Source organism: Prionailurus viverrinus, chromosome C2 (assembly GCF_022837055.1).
Source record: "Prionailurus viverrinus isolate Anna chromosome C2, UM_Priviv_1.0, whole genome shotgun sequence".
NCBI classification, from domain to species: Eukaryota; Metazoa; Chordata; class Mammalia; order Carnivora; family Felidae; genus Prionailurus; species Prionailurus viverrinus.
The window spans coordinates 49,851,742-49,869,271 of NC_062569.1; the positions used below are offsets into that span (position 1 = coordinate 49,851,742).

General features: G+C 38.7%; 1 protein-coding gene and 1 pseudogene across 1 annotated transcript in view; one reads left to right on the forward strand and one right to left on the reverse strand.

The window, feature by feature from the left end:
- The window catches only part of PLCH1 (phospholipase C eta 1), a 191,200-nt gene that overhangs the window by 147,619 nt on the left and 26,051 nt on the right, over window positions 1-17,530 (reverse strand). The window lies entirely within an intron of this gene.
- On the forward strand, window positions 7,080-15,519 carry LOC125175053 (40S ribosomal protein S11-like; annotated as a pseudogene).

Below are 17,530 nucleotides of genomic sequence, written 5' to 3' on the forward strand. Positions count from 1 at the left end.
GAGAGCCACTCATCCAGGAACACCTGTGAAAGCAGCAAGAAACGTGTCTTAAGCCCCAGAAATACACAGATTTAATAATGTTACAATAGCTAGTACTGCCTTAACTAATACAGCTGAGGCATAGAAGATGAGTTTACCGTGCTAATGAGGCAGAAGAGATCATATTTCTGACAAGGGAAATATCAGGAAAAACAAAGGATGCCTTCAAGAAAGAACAAATTGTTGTAAATGGTTTCATAGTAAACTAGCAAGGCTGTGGAAGGAGAGGCAGAAAAGATAAACAGTGGGAAAGGACGACACTGAAGGAAAAGGACTGGGAAAGAACAAAAGACAGCAATTAGACACTGAACCAGAGGAAGAGGCTGGAAGCAGTGAGACCACCTCTAGGGTCTCAGAATAGCACTGGCCTAACCAGAGCACAGCTGGGAGCCAGCAAAAGAGTGGTTTGGTTTTTTTCTATGTAGCCAGATTTTTAACCAGATTTGATTTTTATCTTTTATTAATGTAATATAAGTTAATTATAAATGCACAAAGAAGTATGAAGAAAATCATACAGAATACTATAGTCAAAGATAACTGGTACTACTAGTCCAAGGCATAAACTTTTGAGCTTACTTTACCTTTTTTATGCACATACACTTAGGCATTAAGGAAAAAACTATCTACTGGGGCACCTGGGTAGCTCAGTTGTTTGGGTGTCCAACTCTCGATTTCAGCTCAGGTCATGATGCCAACGTTGTGGGATCAAGCCCTGCACAGGGCTCTGCACTGACAGTATGAGTCTGTTTGGGATTGTCTCTCTCTCTCCCTCCCTTCCCCCCTGCCCCTCTCCCCTGCTCATGTACTCTCTCTCCTAAAAAATAAAAAAATGAAAATAAATTAAAAATAAAACCTATCTACTAGTGTACATTTAGGTTGTTCACCTTTTCTTGCTACTACAAAAAAAAAAAAAAAAAACTTCAATAAACATTCCTATCACCCGATCATTGTCCAAATGTGCAAGTACTTTTTAAAGCTTCTGAAAGTAAAACCACCAAGCCAAAGGGTTTGTTTACTGTCAAACTGCCATCCAGAAACACTAATTCAAATTCCTACTGGCAGTACAGAAAAGTGCCCATTTTCACATACCTCTGCTGATACTAGATATCTGGGGGTTTTTGTTTGTTTTTTAATCCTTTGCCTGTCAGGTAAGGTAAAAACAAACCATATCTCATTTTTTTTAATTTTTGAAAAACAGATAAACAAGCCCTCTTCTTGTATTTTTTAAAACATCCTCTCCAGGGGTGTCTAGGTGGCTCAGTCAGTTGAGCGTCATGGCTCAGGTCATGATCTTGCAGCTCATGGGTTCGAGCCCTGCGTTGGGCTCTGTGCTGACAGCTCAGAGCCTAGAGCCTGTTTCAGATTCTGTGTCTCCCTCTCTCTCTGCCCCAACCCACTCACATTCTGTCTCTGTCTCTCTCAAAAATAAATAAACATTAAAAAAAAAACCCTCCAGCCTGTGGGAAATCCTAAACACATAACACTTAGAAGTTATCTTTGGTAAAGGGACAGTTTGCTTAATTTATGCAATTGTCTAAGTGATTAGAAGCCAGGCGACTTTTTGATTTGAAAAACAGCATGAGGGGCGCCTGGGTGGCGCAGTCGGTTAAGCGTCTGACTTCAGCCAGGTCACGATCTCGAGGTCCGTGAGTTCGAGCCCCGCGTCAGGCTCTGGGCTGATGGCTCAGAGCCTGGAGCCTGTTTCCGATTCTGTGTCTCCCTCTCTCTCTGCCCCTCCCCCGTTCATGCTCTGTCTCTCTCTGTCCCAAAAATAAATAAAAAACGTTGGAAAAAAAAAAAAGAAAAACAGCATGAAAGAAGTTAAAACAAATGATTAAATATTAGTTCTTCTTAGGAGATATGAAGTATTGTGGGTAAGCTGTGATTATCAGAATTGAGTGGGTAATGTGTTTCCACATTTACGTACTCTAAATAATCTGTCTTGCTAATTAAAATCAACTAAGGATTTATTTAACTTATTGTTTCCTGATGTTTTTATTTTGCATCTTTGTCATACATTTGACTTTGGTTTTGAGTATGTAGTAACTAGGCAAAAAGAGTAAGTATACAGGGATCAGAGGAAAAGACAGAAAGAAAACTGATATAGGTTGTCAATCCAGAGAGAAAGGGGTGTGTGTGTGTGTCTGTGTCTGTGTGTATGTGTGTGTGTGTGTGTGTGTGTGTGTATCACAGATACTAAAATGAGCAGGTATGTGTGATTAAGGGAAAGATATAACATTTAATTAAGGCTTATGTACCAACCACTGGACAAGACTTGTCACACTCATTATCTCGTTAATCTTCGCAGTTCTTTGAAAGGCAAAGAATCAGTATTTTTTAAATGAGGAAAAGGAGTGCCAGAAAAATTGACCCAGGTGATTACCTAAAATATTAAGCTGTCATTAGAACTTTTTTTTTAATGTTTATTTATTTTTGAGAGAGACAGAGACAGAATGCAAGTGAGTTAGGGGCAGAGAGAGAGGGAGACACAGAATCCAAAGCAGGCTCCAGGCTCCAAGCTGTCAGCACAGAGCCCGACGTGGGGCTCGAACTCACAAGCTGCAAGATCATGACCTGAGCCAAAGTCGGACACTCAACCAACTGAGCCACCCAGGCGCCCCTGTCATTAGAACTTTCAGTTGTCTGCTGCTATTTTACTCCAGATTCCATATTGTGCCCCCCACTGTACCAGAGCACTGAATAAACCCTGGATTAGAACTTCCGGGGCTCACCCTGATACCAGCATCCCTCTTTTGTCACTGGGGATACAAGGAAACAAAGAAATGATAAAGTAAAAAACAGAACAGGTTGTGTGTGAGAATGGGGGAAGATTATAGCAATATGAATAAAAAACAAGAAAATAAATTAAGTGCTGAGTAAATGAGAAATTAAAGAAATTGAACAAAGAAGTGTCAACTTAAAATTGCATCCAAAAGACAATAATAAATGAGTATAGGATAAAGAAGTAGAACAGGGGTGCGTGGGTGGCTCAGTTGGTTAAGTGTCAGACTCTCAATTTCAGCTCAGGTCATGATCTCAAGGTCGAGGGACTGAGCCCTGCGTCAGGCTCCGTGCTGAGCGTGCAACCTGCTTGAGATTCTCTCCCCTTCTGCCCCTCCCCCACCCATGTATGCACACTCTGTCTTTAAAACAAAACAAAATAAAGTAGCACAATAAAGCAATGGAATGGAATAAAAACGCATATTAGTCAAAAGAAGAAATTGAAAAATATAAAAAGTAAAGCAATAACTAGAAGCCACAGAATTATAAAACCGGGTGGTTCAACCAAGAAATGTTATATCCAGCCCCTTAAACTTGACCTGTTCCTATGGAAAGGACCCATTTTCCATTCTGTTGCTACTCATTATCATATGCCACTTTCTCCACCACCCTCTTTAAATGCAGTGACCAAAACTGAACTCTGTGTTCAAGTAAGGGTGATATCCACCCACTGAATAGAAACAGAATGTTAGCCAGGTCCCACAGCATCATTTCCACTGATCATTGACAACTTTAGAATTCATCGGTTTGTCGTTCTCTATGATCTTCAGGGCTTTTGCCAGACCTGCCAATATTTGTGATTTGTGTTGCTTTGGATTTGTTCTTATTTTTGTTTATGTTTACTTATATTTGAGAAAGAGAGCGCAAGCAGGGGAGGGGCAGAGAGAGAGGGAGACACAGAATCTGAAGCAGGCTCCCCAACTTTGGGTTTGTTCTTAATGATACTCTTCTGAATTTGAACAAGAAAAATCGTGGAAGGCATCCTAGAAAGATCCCCTAGCCCAACATAAATGGCAGACAACTGCTCCAGCATCTTAACAACTAATATACATCAGAGCCAAAGTAATACCAACCATGGATCCTTATCTTCATGGACTCACATGTAGCTTTATAAATAAATATATTCTAAATTTTACTTCTGTGAAAAGAGAAAGGAAATAAGAAAACTAAGGCAAGGAAGGTTAGAAACTAAAAGGAGGACTTTGTGGAAGACTGATCACAACCAGTATAAGACTGAGTGCCCAGGGAGCACCTGTGTGACTCAGTTGGTTAAGTGTCCGACTTCAGCTCAGGTCATGATCTCGTGGTTTGTAGTTTTGAGCTCCTCATCAGGCTCTGTGCTGACAGCTCAGAGCCTGGAGCCTGCTTCAGATTCTGTGTCTCCCTTCCTCTTTGCCCCTCCCTCACTCATGCTCTGTCTCTCTCTCTCTCTCTCTCTCTCTCTCTCTCAAAAAAAAAAAAATAAATAAAAATTTAAAAATATCTTTTAAACAAAAAACCTCAACACCAGTAGACTGCTCACAGTATAAGAGGCATTTAGTGACTAAGTCCAGGCTGAAGTCCTATCTTGTGTTCATATGGGGGATAAACAAGTAGCAATAGGAAGGTAGGTTATGAAATGGCCCACACAATTTATGTTTTTCATTGTCCTTGTTGCTCACATAAAAATGTAATTCCCTATGAGACCTGAAGTATGGTGTGGCTCCTCTGTATGTGTGTCCACATAAGTATGCACACTCCTGGAAGAATGTAAGTCCAGATGTGAAAAAGAATCAACTGTGGTTACACCTGAGGAGTGAGAAAGGCAAGGGGAAATTTTACTTAGAACTCAATATAAATCAATATTGCTTGGTTTCTTAAAAACAGTCAGCAGGTATAATTTTGGACATTCAAAATAAAGAATAAAGAAACAAGCAAACAATGACGAATGAATTTAGACACGAGAGAAAAAATGTGCAAAGAGAAACTATAAAAGAGAGTAACACAACTGTCCTTTAAAGGGGTCTTATTTTGTCCCTTCTCTTCTGATTTCCTATCTGCATTTGGGAGAAGGGGGGGGGGGCTCAGACCCCTGGCTGTATATGTCAAGTTTTCTTTTCACATGTTACCTGGAAAACCAAACAGTACTGACATTGATTTTAAAAAGCAAGAAGCAACAAGTCGCTGAATTAGATGAAAACCTTATATTACACACATCTACAACCATGACTTACTCTTTAAACAGATCAATAGAAACAATCATTTACCTTTCTTCAAAGAGATGGCTGAAGTAACTTTAGCTCACTCATGATAGCTTCTGTGTTGTTGACAAGTAATTAGAGATAGTAATGGATTGTTTGTCAAAACCTCAATGACTAGGGTTCACGGTCTTAATACGCCTGAACCAATTTCTCAGGTAGATTGCAGGACCCTTTATCAATCCTTCACAGGATTTTTTTCCCCAAAATACCACTTTTTTTTCCTTAAAATACCAGTCTTTTTCCCTAAAATACCACTTTTATATCACCTGTCAAATCCAAAGCTTATCATCTTCTTTCCTTCTTCATTAGATCCAACCCAAACTCCTCAGGGGGATATTAAAAGCCTTCCTTGCTTAGGGGCACCTGGGTGGCTAGTCTGACTCGATTTCAGCTCAGGTAATGATCACACAGTTGATGAGACCAAACCTTGTGTTGGGCTCTGTGCAGACAGGATGGAGCCTACTTGGGATTCTCTCTCTCCCTCTCTCTCTCTCTCTCTCTGTGCTCCTCCCTCGCAAGGACTCTCTCTCAATAAACAAGTAAGTAAACATGAGGTAAAAAAAACTTAAAAATAAATTAAAAACCTTTGCATGATCTGGCTCCACCCTAAGCATTCTTACCCCACTGCTTTCCTACACCAAACCCTGTTAATCTGCCTCACAAGTCTTTTGTCTCTTAATCAATAAGTACTCACTTGCAAGTCTATTTACTCAAGGGAACAGCATATGCAGAAAGCAGAAGTTAAATTAAGATGTCTTTATAGAAATGGTAATGCTTTTTGTTTTTCTTTTAAACAGAGAAGACAACCAATTGTTTCTTGCCTATTTATATTACCAACTCCAAGTAAGTAACAGTATGGCTAAGAAAGAGAACATGACTGACTGCAAGTCCAGGCTCCAAAGTCTGCTCATAGGATCAAATGTCAGCTCTACTAATTACAAAATTACAGTATGATCTAGGGCAAGTTATTTTTCTCTCTGTACCTGAGATTCATCATCCCAAAAGTTGAGATAACAACTATGGTCATCTCATTGAGTTCTGATGAACATTGCTAGTTGTCAAAATTACTTTTAGGTACTCAGTTTTTTCTAATGAATTTGATGCCATCATCTGGTATAGAAATCTCCAGAATCCAACCTTTTCTTCAGATACCATGTTCTGAACCAGTACCCTTAATTAAAATTAAGCAATTAAAAATTAAATTAGGTGATAACTTGCTCTGGTGAACATTTATATAGTCATAATAACATAACTTTATGCAGTCATAGTATGTAAACTTTGCTTATTGATATTAAACTTTTAAAATCAACCTATGATTGAAACATGGAAGGAGTAATGATGAGAAGTTAGAGACACAAGTGAGAGAAAGGATGGGTAAAGGGAGTACTATGGTCACAGGTAGAGTATTTCTATTTGGCAGAGTAGGAAAAAAAGTTAAGTGAATTGTTAAAGTTACAAAGATAGCCAACCAATAAAGTAACTGAAAGAGATGTGGGGATGCTACTAGTGGGCTAATACCTCATCTACCATAGAAGAAAATCAATAGAGAATATCAAAAATTGAAAAATCAATAGGTAGTAGAGTAAGTACATCATATAGAGATATGAAAGGAACACTAAAACCCTACAAAAAGGATAGTAAGAGTTAAAAGTAATTTATTTAGGAAAGAAGTGAAGAGGGCTAAGAGATAAAATCATACTTCTTGTACTAGTTCTTTTATACTACTGTGTTTAAGATTTTCAACTGCTCTTGGGGCACCTGGGTGGTTGCCAGTTGAGCATCTGACTTCAGCTCAGGTCATGATCTCACAGTTCATGAGTTCGAGCCCCTCACTGGGCTCTGTGCTGACAGCTCAGAGCCTGGAGCCTGCTTCTGATTCTGTGTCTCCCTCTCTCTGCCCCTTCCCCGCTCATGTTCTGTCTCTCTCTGTCTCTCAAAAATGAATAAACATTAAAAAAATTTTTTGAAAGATTTTCAACTGTTCTTAAACATAAGAAAATGTAACTCTTTTCTCAGAAGATGGTGGACATTCAGATGGAGCGTGCCTACCAAAAACAGTCAACCACCTTTCAAAATAAGAGGAAAATCCTGCTTGGAGAAACTGGCAAGTAGAAGTTCCCATGGTACTATAAAAACATGGGTCTGGGCTTCAAGACTCCCAAGGAGGCCACTGAGGGTACCTACATTGACAAGAAATGCCCTTTTACTGGTAATGCCATCTGAGGGCAGATTCTGTCTGATGTGGTGACCAAGATGAAGATGCAGAGGGCCACCGTCATCCCCTGAGACTACCTCCACTACATCTGACAGTACAGCTGCTCTGAGAAACACAAGAACATGTCTGTGTACCTGTTCCCGATTCAGGGATGTTCAGAATGGTGACACTGTTACAGTGGGCGAGTGCTAGTCCTTGAGCAAGAGTGTGCACTTCAACATGCTCAAAGTCATGAAGGCCACTGGCACCAAGAAGCAATTCTAGAAATTCTGGGACTATACATCTGCCCACACCCCACACCCCCAAATAAAGTTATTTTCCCAGAAAAAGAAAGAAAGAAAGAAAGAAAGAAAGAAAGAAAGAAAGAAAGAAAGGTAACTGAAAAAAATCTATTCATAATACCAACTGAAACCACAAGAATAAACCTAACAAGACATGTAAACAAGCTACATGAAGAAAACTCTTAATCCTCATCGATGTGAAAAAAGACTTAAAATTTGGTGAGTCCTACTTTGTTCCTCAAAGGCAAAACTCAGTGTCTTAAAGTTGGTGATTCTCCTCAGTTATTCCATAAATGCAATGCAATTCCAATTAAAAAAAAAATCCTAACAGAATTACTTTGGGGACATTCCAGGCTATTTCTAAAATCATCTAGAACAAAAAAACACATGAAAAGAGAAAAAAATTTGAATGAGAACAATGATAAAGAACTTGCCCTACTAGATAGTTCAGAACTAGACTAACTGATCTATGGAACAGAATAAAGTACACAGTATCATAAGCTTTACCCTTTTTGTGAAATAGGGAAATCATAATTTTTAACAAAGTTAAATACCAAGAAATGATCACTGACCTCCCTACTCTAATGTTATATTTGAGCTGATTATGCAAGTTTCATGACAACATTCAAATCAATGTCTTGTAACCTAAAACAAAAGGTTGAGTCGGGGTTCTCTGAGCTTCCTGGGAAAAATATTTTCTGTTCTCCATAAAAGAAATACAGGTACATAATCAGGCACAATACTAATAGACAGTAAGAGGTCAGAAATTTGGAGCGGAAATGTTAAATTTCACATCAGGTAATATTACCTACTTGTAGCTAATATATTCCAATTGCAAGACAGTGATCGGATAAAATGTGGAAGGAAGAAGCAGGGTGAATTCTAGAGCAGCTTTGATCAGGGGCAAAGGACAGCAATGTAGACGTCAGAGTCCCGTGTTTTCTCATGAAAGATCTAAGCTAAGAAACTTGGGACCATTGTGTTCTCACCTATTTACTGCAAGAGCCTTCTGGTCTCCCTTGCTCTAGCTTCATCCCTCCCCTCAGTCTCTAAACTGTTGTCAGAGAGATCTTTCTGAAATTCAAATCAGATTAATCTCTCCCCAGCTTAAAACCTTCTCCTTTGGAGTGGGGGGGGGGGGGGGAGGGAAGGAGGATAATGTTCAAATTTCTTAGCCTGGATTATGAGGTCTTTAGTATAACACCTGGCCCTGGCCTACTTCTTCATCTTCAATCCTTGCTTATCTACCAGATATAATCCTTCTTATTCTTCAAAGCTTAGTCAAATGTTTCAACCTCCAGAAATCCTTTGCTTACTTCTCTATGCTCAAGCTACCACTGGAATATATTCCTCTATTACAGTGCTACCATAATTACATTGATATAAGCATGTCTTTGCAATATACTATGAATTACTGAAAAAAAAGTTAATACTTTTATTCACTTTCATATCCCCTACCAGCATTTTGTACATAAAGCATTCAATACATCTTTGATTGTACCAATTAACTAGTAGCAGTTATGGATTCCAACAGAAACTCCCCTCCCTTGTACAAAGTAGTTTTCCCCTCCCTTGTACAAAGAATTCAAATGACATAAAGAGAGAAATCACAAGTATCTAAAATGCTTAGCATCTTCTAAAAGCAAAAATCTGTTTGATTAAAAAGAGTAGGTCCAGCCATCATCATCTGGGAATAAGAGGGCTCAATTCCAGCCACAGATCCATTTCATGTCACAGAGGAAAATGTACAGCCTGGTTGTTTTGTTTTTGTTTTTTCCTCCTTAAAAGAGTAAGATTGCTATGGTTTCTTCCTGCTCTAGAAATCTAGGACTCATTCCTACATTGACATCAGCATAAGGTATTCAATACACAGTGTGCACCCTGCTGTCATGTAGGTTATACTAAGCCAAAGGGAAAATTAGTGGCAGATGCTACCAAGGTTCTAGGTCAAAGTGTTTTTTATTTGCACTCCAGAACAAATAAAATTTCTCTTCAATTAAAGTAGATGAAATGTGCATTACCCTTATTTCTATATTTATGTCATTTTATATTTCTGTGGTCTTTCCATCTTCCAAATGCTTTCAGAGGCATTATACCAGTAATTCTTATAATAACCTTATGAAGTAAGAAGTAGTATTATCCCTAGTTGCTAAAAAGGAAGTTGGGGTTCATAGACATACAAGATTATAAAAACGCTTGCCTTATATGCCTAAAGCTTCTTCTGACTTCTGTTTTTATGTTGCAATTCAAGTATCTTACAGTATATTGAATGTAGTAAGAATCACTGAGATAACTTCCAACTCAGAGGCTTATTATGTTATACTAAATTTTGAGGCTAATAGTATTTCCTTAAGTATATGCATAAATACACACAATATAGGAGCAAGCATGAGTTTTACACTTAACACAGTTTTAGCACTACAGATATGGCATCAAAACTCAGGTTTCTTCTCTCTGGTCTTTCTGGCTCTCAAAGAACATTTTTCAACCTTATATCCCCATCATTTGAAACAACTTCCACTAACATCGTTTAATAATAAATACAACTCAGGTTTGGTGAAAATTAGAATCTACTAATTTTAACACACTATGAAAATGAATTGATCTCTTTAATCTAAGATATATCATTTAAAACTGTTCTGGAATTCAGAAGAAAGACTTCTTTAAAAAATAGTCTTGCTATCCAGTAAGATTAATACCAAGATAGGCAGTCAGTAGAGAAAAATTTTTCACTCAGCAAAATGAATCATTAACCTGAATAATTGAAAATGTGTTAAGTAACATATGAAATATATGCTCATGAAAAAAATCTCTGGTAAGACCATCTGTATGTGAAAATATCTACCCTGAAACAAGACACCTTAAATTCATCTACCTTAAAAGCTTATATATGACTAGAAAAACTCATTGCAAATGTCCATACTGTTTCATTTTAACTTTAATTCAGTCTTAAAGATCATTATATGGTCAAAGTAATGGAAGTCATTTTCATCATTACTTCCCTGATGTGCAAAGCAAGAGAAACTTGACAGTATGCTGTGCATTTCAACTTACTCCTATATTCAGCATACGAAAGAGTTGCCAAACATATTAAGACAAAACTCTAAATGGAAAATCCTTCTGACAAACTGCATGTTGAGTTAACCAAATCCCCAAACCCTAACCTATTTCTATATAAAAGATCCTTCCAAGGCTTAGAAAACTCGGTCATGCTCAGAAATCTCATCCATGATCTATATTTTGAATAAAAAGGAAGCATCAATGCTGGTTACTGTGAACATGACACACTGAAGTTGATACCATGAACTAGCAACAATCTCAAGACAGGCTCTCAGCGCACTGGCATGATAAAGTCACATTTGAGTAGACACACATGAATAATCTGAAATGACAGACGAATTTCAGTTTGAAGACAAGTTTAGAAGACATTTCTTGACGTGTCATTTATTCTGTCTGAACAGGCAGGAATATTTCTTATAATTCAAGGACAGTGTCCATCTATTTTAAATTTCTGATCTCCTAACTCACACTTTCAAATGTTTCTCTCATGCTACAGGAGCTGACAGACTCTAAGAACATGATACATGGATTCTGCCTCCATTTTATCTATGCTGAGTACTTATACCATGTCATTTTATAAAGCTAATTATTTTCACTATCCATGACCATCTTTAATTGATACAAATTGGGAATGATTCAGTCCAGATTATTGTAAAAAGTTAAAATACAGCTTTAGTCATTTTCAAACTGAATAAGACTTGGAATGTTAAAATTAAAACTCACTATTCCTAAGTGTCAGGCACATAAAATTTTTAAGCACATCTATATCCTTGACTTGTAACCTAAGAATACAAATGATTTTGTCACTGACCACTTTATTACAATGTACTCCCAATTCATCAGCATGCAAATTCTACTGTTACAAAAAGTACACATTGGCAAGAAAAAAACACTTTGCCTGATCAAAAATACTTTACCTTTTCATCTCATATCGAAATAGAATACCTCAAATATGTTGTCAAGAGTTCAAATAAATATTTAAACTTAATTAAACATAAGATAAAATAAGAAATATTTACCATCTTTTACTAGGACTATTACACTTACCTTAAAATTAGTAGTATGACTCTTACCTTTTTCTGGACTCAAGTTTTTATACACTTCAAGGTCTGCCATTAAATTTAATATTGTTATACATTATTGGCAAGAGCAGTAAAATTTCTCTCTAAAGGCAAAGCCTTTTTCTGATACACATCTCCAAAAAGGAAAAGAAAAAAAAAAAGGCAAAGAAATCCTCAGCAGCCCCAGGAACTTGGCTCATTCTGCCCTTTATGGCATGAGGAGATCTTCACAATCCAGGCTTTACAGTGTGAAGAAAATAAATCCATGAGATATGATTATAGAACTTTGTCCCAAACTGAAAAGCACAGCCAGCTAAGAACACTGGAAGCATCTGCTCAGGGCTGCCGCTATTGTGGGAATGCAGGCGCTGTGGCTACTTTGGGTATGAGACATGCATGCTTAGTGCAGGGCTTAAAACCCTCCAGGCATTATGCACATTTAATGTCTGGGAAGTGTAGGTCTTTAACCATCAAAGAAACCCTCCTCACCTACAGAGGCCATTGAGAAACACTGATTACCATGGTAGTGACGCAGGCTGAATGCAGAAAATGAACATGCACACACACAGAGAAACACACAGAAGCACACACACAGACACGCACACTCTCGGAAGCAAACATCACTCCATTGGAGGCAAAAACAAGCCATTAAAAAATAAGCTATCTGTGGTCCTCTACACTGTACACTACTTTTGTGCCAGTCAGGGTGAGCACATATTATTGACAGCATTGAAGCTTTTCCTTGATTTTTGTCCTTATTCCACACACAAACGTAGCAATGATTATAGAAAAGACTGGAATGTTTCCAACTTAGATTGAACGAGGTGACAGTTTCAAAATACTTGGCAGTAAAGGCTACTTCTCAGGTAAAAATCACATGCCTGTGGGTAAGGGAAGTAACAAGAATGGGTCTGAGAAAGCCAGTTTTTAGTGAATGAACAAGCATATTATTAAAGTACAATTTTCCCTAAAATATACATAAGAATTATTTGTATGTTTTAATCAACTTCTTCACAGAGATAGGTAGACAGACAGACAAAACAGGCAGGCAAGTCTTTCACAAAGCAATTTACCGTAGTCTTGCATTTAAAAGCTCTAACTAGGTCTCTCCATCCTGAGCATTAACTCCCTCACTCCAGAATTCTCTACTATCAGGGCCCCTTGCCATTTTCTTCTCTCCAGCTTCAGCTGTGCCCCTGAGACTCCCATTACCACCCATTCTGTACATGCCAGCATCAACCCCTCTACTCCACTCCCATTAGGACCACATAGCCCAGATCACTAACCCATCCCTCTCCTCAGAGGCATCAAGTTCTACTCCATTCCTGTTCACCTGTTTCCCAACTGAATTGCCCCTCACCCAATTTGCAAACCCCACTGTTTACTCTTAAACACTCTGAGAAATCTGAATGTCAAAGATGTATGTGCAAGTACATATAATTAGGAGATCCTTCTTGCAAGATTGCATCTGATATACACAGAAAGAGAGAGAGAGAGAGAGAGAGAGAGAGAGAGAGAGAGACATATACACCTACCCAAAATAGCAGTTAAGAGTCTATGAGCCTATCTGCCTGGGTTCAAATCCTGACTCTGCCACCAACCATCTGTGTGACCATGGGCAAGTTATTTAAATGGTTTGCTCCTCAATTTCTTTATTTGCACAATAGGCATAATAATAGTTCCCATTTCAAATGTTATTGCAGGAATTTAATACACATAAAGTGCTTAGAATCAATTATTTTATATTATGATTATCATACTATGGTTATTAGTCTTGAAATCCTTTACATCAACACAGAAATGCAGTGGGGTTCATTGTTTAGTCTTAATGAACCAGTACTTTGAAAGTAGAGTGGTACCCCCCAAATGTGAGGTATCTCAGAAATTCCCACTCCTGTTAAATTCAAACGTTTAATACTACCAGATAATCTTATACAAAAGATTTGTGTTCCCATAACACAAAATTTGTGCAAAGTGATGGGTTTCTAATTCCTGTGACTTATCAGAACCAAAGCCACCTGAAAAGCAAAAGGCATCTTTCGGTCAATCTCTCACTGCATCCAGGAAAGAGATGGAGGCCAAAGTGCTCCCAAGGGAGGCTGGGAAAAATCTCCCTTCCCTTTCCCTTCCAAAGATTCCCCACCACAATCTTGTGATGCTAACACAAGGTAGGGTCAGGAGAGAGGAAGGGGGCAAACTGCTCCTCCCCCTCCTCATCCATAGGGAGTTTTCTCCCAATAGGTTCTTCATGCTTCTGGCCCTCTAGCCATCAAAGCTCCCCAGGCTCCTCCCTAGAAAGGCTCAAACATGAAGCCCACCACCACAGCGATGGGCAGTGCCTCAGGTTTATCCTGAATGTGATGGTGAGAACTCAGCAGCTCCACAGAGCAGGCGGGGGAGGTTTTAGAAAACAGGCATGGCCCATGAGTATTCATTTGACCACCAAGGAAAACTCAAGGATTTTTTAGAGTTCAGAAATATCTACACCTTATTAAATATCCAATTCTTCAGCAGCAGCAAATAATTCTCTATGCAGCCCATTTGAAAGACTCCTTTGAAACACCTATTCTAGGGTTGGCAGAGACACTGGATGACTAACACATTGCCCCCTAGTTACTCCCCAGAGTTCTCCCAGCAGAAGGTCATGTATAAAGTCGAGGTCAACAGGCTTTAAGGGGTGGTGATGCTTCCTTTGACTGGGTCACCCAACAACCATACAGCTTTAGAATTTTTAACTTCTTACCTGAAATTCTCATTTGAAAAGACTGAGCATTTTCCAGATTAGTTCCAGCACAGTAGTTGGCATACAAAATAGGTACCTCATTAGATGTCTCCAATTTCTAATCATTAGACCTAATAGGAAATTCTCTTCCACCAATCAAGTGAAAAAGAAAAGTGTCTCCGAGTTCAGCTTCTCAATTTACAATGAGTGAACGACTTTAAGCCCCATCTGACGACATTTTCCTCACCTTTCACACCTGAGTTCTACTTCAGATTTCTTATAGAAACATCACAGAGTAACAGGCTACAGCATGGGCTTCAGAGTCAGATGGAGGAAAATCTGAGTCCCAGCTTTCATGACCTTGCGGAGTTACGGGTGGGGTGGCCAGGTAAAACAGAACACCTAGTTAAATTCAAATTTTGGATAAACAACAAAAAATTTTTTAGTATAAGTATGTCCCATGCAAAATTTCCTATATTTTTATTTGTTAAATCTGACAACCCAACTGAGGGGGCCTCTCTGAGACTAAAATATCCTCATGTGGAGCCTGTAGCACCCACCTCATAGGGTATTTCTGAAGGGTAAATGAGCTAGTATAGGCCAAGAGCCAACTCCCCGTACCTGGACAAATAAGTATGCAATATCCAGAAGTTAAGTGAATGGCCACTCCAATCACTGGGTGGATATAACTTTATTTAATTAAGTCACATGCTAAAGAGGTTGTACACTATACTGTCTCCACACACACCTCAATCTCACCAGCCACATAATTCCAAATTGAGACCAACTCAGGGCAAAAGCATGGCATATATCTCTGCCTCAAGACTCCCAAGTCCAATTAGAAAGCCTACTGACACCAAACATGGGAGCCACATCACTTCGTGAGGCCATTATTATAAAAGCTACCATTTACCAAACACCATAAACATTACCTTCTCTAATCTTCATAAAAATTATGCAAGGAGATCTATTAGTATTCTTATTTTAAATTTAGGTAAGGAGACAGATTCAAGTTGGACAAGATGCCCAAGATCATACAGCTGTGCTAGAACCAGAATTCGAACCCAAGCTAACTCTAGGTCAGGCCCTGTCCACCGGCTCCATGTTTCAGGCCAGATGAAAACCATCTAAAGATTTCAGGCCTAAATTCAGAATTCTTCACTCTCCCAATTAGAGAATGTTCCTCATTGTCAGAAGCTGTTAGGGCCTCTGGCTTAGGAACACAGAGATGCTTAGTAAGTAAAATCATCTGGAAAACCATCATTTCAAATTAGCCATGCAATTTTTTATGTTTTTTAAGTTTTATGTGCATTCAAAGTAGTACAAAAGCAAGTGGAACTCAGTGGTAACTTCACAGTGAAAGAGCCTCTGGGTGGTACCGAGTCACATCCTTGCACAGAACCTGTCCTTTACTCTTAGAGCACCTAGGTAACTTAGTGAAGGGTTGATTTCACAGGAACTTTCACACACTGCTGATAAACTGTAAGTTAAGAGCATAAATTTTGGGGAGCCTGGGTGGCTCAATCGGTTGGGCGTCTGACTTTGGCTCAGGTCATGATCTCGCATTTCATGGGTTCGAGCCCCATGTCAGGCTCTGTGCTGACAGCTCAGAGACTCGAGCCTGCTTCGGATTCTGTGTCTCCCCCTCTCTCTGCCCCTCCCCTGCTTGTGCTCTCTGTCTCTCAAAAAATGAGTACATGTTAAAAAAATTTTTTTAAGAGTATAAATTTTAACAAACTTATTGCAAAGTCAGGAGGCAATATGCAACAAGAGTCATAGAAATGTTTATATTTAGTCAATAATCATTACTGCTAGAAAGCTATCATAAAGCTATGAGAAATATAAAAATCTATGTACAAGGATATTTCATTAGTATTAGTTATAAAAATAACTGTCAATATAAATGCCTATCAACAAGAGAACGATTACTAAAATATACATTCATATTTTAGAATTCTATCTAGCCATTAACAATGTTCCAGACATTGCATTACCTGAAGAATGTCTGACATACTATATGAAAAAAGGAGGGGCACCTGGGTGGCTCAGTCGGTTAGGCATCCAATTCTTGATTTTGGCTCAGGTCATGGTCTCATGGTTCGGGAGTTCCAGCCCTATGTCAGGTTCCATGCTGTCAGTGCAGAGTATGCTTAAAATTCTCATTCTCATTCTCTCTCTCTCTCTCTCTCTCTCTCTCTCTCTCTCTCTCTCTTCCTCCCTCCCTCCCTCCCTCTCCCTCTGCCCCTCCCTTGCTCACACTCACACACACACACTCTCTCTCTCAAGATAAACAAAATTTTTAAAAAAGAAAAAAGATACAAACTAAATATACGATTTTTATTATGTAAAATGTGTATATAAACACAGAATGGAGGACTAGAAAAATATATGAAAAAGATTAACAATGATATCTCTAGGTATTTTTATTTTCTTCTGAAGTTTAACTATATTTTAATATTTTAGAACTAGCATTTACTTCTTTTGTTCAGGAAACAAAACGACATTTTTTAGAGTACAGCCAGTTTAGTAATACTCAACTAGGGAAGAAATAATCCCTTCCCACTGGTGTATTGAAACAATGAAGAAATGTCTTTGAGAATTACTGACATTTATGGAGCACTGACTACATTTCAGACACTGCTCCTAGCATTGCACATGCCTTATTTCATCCTTACAATGCCTGTACAAGTGAATTAAGTATAATCCTTTCTCTAGTTTCAGATGTGGAAACTGAGGCAGAGAGAAGTCAAGTCACTTCCCTGAGCTGGCCCAGCAAATGAGTCATAGACCTGAGATCTGAATCCCCACAGCCTGTATTCAGGACCAATGCTCTTCACCACATAAGGCAGTACAGAGATCCTGCGATCTATTTTTTCATCTGAAAGCCTTGTACAGCAGCACATAGAACTATTAGAGCTTAATTCCTTTTATGAAATCTCACTGTGCGCTCAACTACACAGGGAGCCCCAAATCCTCAATATAATATAGCAAAATCACCCATATAACTACACAAACAGATGAAACCCCAACAAGAATCCTATACATACATACAAATTTAAAGAGCTAGATTTCAGGATACCCCCAAATGGATGCTCCAGGGAGATCCATGCTACCAGGATGAGCGAGCACAT